The sequence below is a fragment of the Panicum virgatum genome, chromosome 4N, assembly GCF_016808335.1.
Source record: "Panicum virgatum strain AP13 chromosome 4N, P.virgatum_v5, whole genome shotgun sequence".
Taxonomy (NCBI): Eukaryota; Viridiplantae; Streptophyta; class Magnoliopsida; order Poales; family Poaceae; genus Panicum; species Panicum virgatum.
In genome coordinates, this window is record NC_053148.1 from 26,572,039 (window position 1) to 26,577,392 (window position 5,354).

Consider the following 5,354-nt stretch of genomic DNA (forward strand, 5'->3'; position numbering starts at 1 on the left):
AATGGATGTCAAAACCGCTTTCCTTAATGGACATCTAAGTGAGGATGTGTATATGACACAGCCTGAAGGTTTTGTCGATCCTAAAAATGCTGGGGAAATATGTAAGCTTCAGAGGTCCATCTATGGATTGAAGCAATCATCTCGGAGTTGGAATATTCGTTTTGATGAAGTAGTCAAAGGGTTTGGCTTCATCAAGAATGAAGATGAGCCTTGTGTTTACAAAAATGCTAGTGGGAGCGCACTTGTGTTTCTGGTCCTATATGTGGATGACATATTACTGATCGGAAATGATATTCCAATGCTTGAAGCCATTAAAACCTCATTAAAAAAGAGTTTTCGCTGAAGGATTTAGGAGAGGCGGCTTATATTCTGGGTATTAGGATCTATAAAGATAGATAAAAAAGGCTAATTGGATTAAGCCAAGATACGTACATTGACAAGATATTGAATCGGTTCAATATGCAAGATTCCAAGAAAGGTTTCTTGCCAATGTCACATGGCATTACTCTAAGCAAGAGTCAGTGTGCTACGACACCTGATGAGCAAAAAAGGATGAGTACGATTCCTTATGCTTCAGCCATAGGGTCGATCATGTATGCTATGCTTTGCACGCGCCCAGATGTTTCCTTTGCTGTAAGTGTTACGAGCAGTTATCAGTCAGATTTCGGTGAAGCTCACTGGACAATTGTAAAGAGTATCCTTAAGTACTTTAGAAGAACTAAGGATATGTTCCTAATATTTGGAGGCGAAGATGAGCTTCTTGTAAAGGGTTACACCGATGCTAGTTTTCAAACAGACAAAAATGACTCCAAATCGCAATCCGGTTTTGTTTTCTGCCTCAATGGTGGGGCAGTGAGCTGGAAGAGTTCCAAGCAAGATACGGTGGCTGATTCGACGACAGAGGGCGAGTATATTGCAGCTTCCGAAGCTGCAAAAGAAGCTGTTTGGATCAGAAAGTTTGTTTCTGACTTGGGTGTTGTTCCTAGTGCGTCCAGTCCAGTGGACCTCTATTGTGATAATAGTGGTGCCGTTGCACTAGCAAAGGAGCCTAGAACAACTAAGAAGTCCAGACATATACTGCGGAAGTATCACCTCATCCGTAACTTTGTTGAGAGAGGTGATGTGAAGGTTTGCAAGGTGCACACGGATTCAAACGTTGCTGATCCGTTGACGAAGCCTCTCCCACAACCAAAGCATGAGGCGCACATGAGATCTATGGGTATTAGATACTTACATCAGTAATTCTAGTGTGCATGGGAGATTTTTGTGTCATTAGTATGTTTATGTAATGATGAATAATTATTATTTGTTCCATGGATGATTATTTTACATTGATTATCAAGTACGTGACTTGTTCGTGAAACTCTTTGTTGACAATGATATGATTCTAAATTATCCCTAGTTTATGTCGTTATGTGGGACAACAACGACGTTGAGACTAGTACATGCATTAATTGATGATCATGTTTCACGGATCATGGATATGGAGATATCGGATTAATGATGTGGACACATGTTGGTGAACATGGTGTTGGATTGACCCACTCCATGACAATGTTGGGATTGTTATTTTGTATGTGCCATCAGTTGTTCTCGAGTGTTATACCTACTGGATCATTAGACCTGAGATCGCCATTGTTTCTCACTGTGTGCAGTGGTGCATCTTGGGGCTGCTAAACGCTACTCCGTAACTGGGTAGTTACAAAAGTAGCTTACAGGTGTGTCATGAAACATGGAATGGGATGTGAGCAGATCAAGATGGAATTTGCCCCTCCTAGATAACGGGAGAGATATCTCTGGGCCCCTCGAGATAGTTGGATTTGAAAGTGCATGGCCATGCCAAAGTGATTAAAGAGTTAATCATTATGACTAAAGGTTAGTTATTAATAGAATCCACTATTAGATCGAGAGAATGGTCGAGCTATCACAAAGGTGGCACGCATCTCACCTTGAGCTTGACTGGTATCGTGTGACAAAGGGATCGGTGTATGAGTATATCTAAAGTTCGGCCGATATGATCTTTATGTGTATTTGTGAGTCACTATGCGCTGCTAGGTGCCGCTATTGACTTGTGATTCGGAAATGATTTCCGATCACTACCACCTACACATGAATCTAACGGGTCACACACTTAAGGGTTTGGAATGTTGGAAAGCTTGCCTGTATGATTGTCTATAGTGTAAGTGGGAGATTGTTAGTGATATGCCCAAGAGCCCATCATCACAATACAATTTAAAGGCCCAAGAGGATATTGATCCAAGAGGGATTAGGGTTACTAATGTGCCTATGAGATAGAAGCCCATTAGTACGCCCTATATATACGAGGGAGGGGGTTAGGGGGGCGACACAACCTGTGAGCCCCGCCACCTCCCTAGCCCCCCCTCTCTCGGCCGCCGCCCTTGCCGTGCGTGCGGTGCTAGTACACCTACGTCCGTCGTTTCATCCCCGTATGTGTGGACTCCGTGGAGGCGCTGCTGCGACTGCTGCGCTGATCGGCTGCTGGGATCAAGGACGAGGAGCTTGGTTCGTGGGACGTGATCGACTACTTCCTCTACATCGACGCACGACTTCTTCTGCTGCGCCGCGCGTCTAGTGGTAACGATCTATGATCTTCTACTCTCAAGTATCTTGGGTATATGCGGTAGTGATGTTAGCGTAGCCTACCCGTTTAGCTATAGTTGGGTTAATTCGACCCGTATTTAGGCTGCTGGTATACATGTGCGTGTAGCTCGATATCCTCAAATTGCAACGAGACAAGCCGTGTGTGAGCTGAGCGAGCGAGCTAACAAGCATTTCATCCGTAGTCTTTCATTTTTTTTCATTCAGAGAATCAGGGCACCTATTGGCTTGAGTTACTGCCTAAAGCACCATTTTTAATCCAATCTGCTAACCTCATCGATTTACTTGGCCCTTGTAAACCTGAAGGAAGTTTCAATGAAAAAATATTTAGAACCAAGGAGGCTGTTCAGCTGATCAAATAAATAATCTTCGACTAGTAAAATAAATAGTATTATGTGAGAGTAAATAAGTCGAGACAAACCGAGATTTGGTTAGCCAAACAGCCTCAAAGTTGTTATTAGGTCGAGCGAGTTGTTTCATCTCACATCAAAGCATTATTTGTGACTCCTCAACCATGGGGCAAAAGTAAGGTCCTGTTTGGTTCCAAACTTTTTTCAGAAGTTCCTATCACATCAAAAAGAATCTTACTATTTTATAGTATTAAATAAAATCTGTTTATAAATATTTTTTGACAGCTGATTGCTTTTTCGCGAGACGAATCTAATGAGCTTAATTAATTCATAATTTGCTACAGTAATGCTATAGTAACCATTCGCTAATTATAGATTAAGATATATTATTAGATTCGTCTCGCAGTTTAGCCCTAGAATTCTGTATTTAATTTTATAATTAACCTTTATTTAATACTTCTAAATACTAAAAAATCCTGTCACTTTTTTTACTGACTGTTCCAAAGCACCCCCTAAATCATTTCAGATAGAGGATAGACAGGCATGCAGCTACGCCGTAGGTTCAGAAGTCCTGAGCGTAGGATGCCTGGCCGGCTGCAATTAGGATGTCTCAACCCCACAACAGTCACAGAGCCTACTGCAGAATGGATGTAAAAGCACGGGATAACTGCACTGCCCTGAGGTTTTACCAGAGATCAAACTGGACTGGGGTTGCAGCAGCTGCCGGCTCTGCATGCATCTCCATACGAGAGCACTGGTAGTATACGGCTGTGTTTAATGGGGTGGAAAGGTGGGAGAAAAAGTCACATCAGTCATTCACGGTAGTACATTGTAACATTTTTCGTTTATTTGTGATAAATATTATTCTATCATGACCTAACTAAGCTCAAAAGATTCGTCTCGCAACGTACATCAAAACTATGCAATTAATTTTTTTTATTTAACTACATTTAATACTTCATGTATGGGTCATTTGCTATATTTAATATTTCGATGTGATAGGAAATGTGATGGAAAATTTGAAAAGTTTGGAAATTTTGTGACGTTGGCAACGCAGAAAGTGGAGCAGGCTCGCAGGCTCATAGCTTGGAAACTTCGGTGCGCTCAGGCTCGTAGGCGCAGTCACTGGAGTTTTAACACATTTTTATGCAATCACAATCTCTCTGCTGGGGTTCAGACCACGAAACATCAACCGTCGAATCTCATTGTGCGAGGACCTATGACGATTCCAGGAATCAGCTGCTTTAATTACAGCAAGCAGTTTGACGGGCAGGAAGGCTGCTTTTACACGTTCACGCGCAGTAGTTCGTTGTTGGTAGTTCCACAAATCACATTTAAACAGTTTAAACTGTTCATTGGTACATGTCCATTTACAAGATTGAAGGGTGGGGAAAAAAGCCATTTTATTTTTTGTTAGTATCCAGTTGTCATTGTCGTCACAGTAAGGTGAGTGTATTCATGATTAGAATAAATCGCAAAACCTCACCCTGCCGTTATTCGTGGACACATTCTGGGCAGATTCTTAACATACCCCTAATAATTTGATGCTCGTTTCATGATTTCTTTTCATGTAGCTAAGCTGAACTGCTTTGAAATGGAGCCAATATTCGTAGAAAATTTATTCGGTACAGATTCATAACTTATGTTTAACATGAAAATGGAGAACTTTTGAACACGTGATGCAGCAAATTACATTCTTTAAACGCAGTCTAGTCGATGGTTTTGCAAAGAAAGCTCATTTGGACATGTGAAGGTTACAAAATACCCTTACAACTCAGGACGGCAAAATGTTCATTACCATACTCAAACAGAACCCCATGAAACGCCGCGCGAGTAAATTACACCAAGCTGGTCATGGGACACGATATGAACGCCGAAATTGTTGAAAGCGTATCGTCTAGGCAAAATAATGTTACATTCAACAAGTAATGTTACACAGCGTGCTGATCAGCTGCACGGGCATTTTCAGCAGATTACAGACACGATGAGCAGCCGAGGGATCGCGGCATCAGTCGAATAATGACTGGTCGATCTCCAGACGCGCCTGCCATACTGCTGATTCGACGCGTGATTTGACCTGTCCCTGCCTGCCGATCTGTCAAGTCTGCACTGCAACCTGCCTTCTGTCTCTCTACACTGCTATCTCTGCTACTCGATCTCCTCGCCTCGCGTTAATTCGCAGATCAGCGCGGATACTTAACAGTGCTATGAGCGTAGCGGTAGCGCCATGATAACCTGACTGACGTCCGTGCTGGCAACAGCCGGAAGGTTGCGGAGCACCGAGCTCGATCCATCGACGAATATTGCTCACCGACGGCGAGTCCGAGAATAGGCACCGGCCGGCAGCGACAGCAACGACGGTTCAGGGCCCGACGAGAGAGCTCC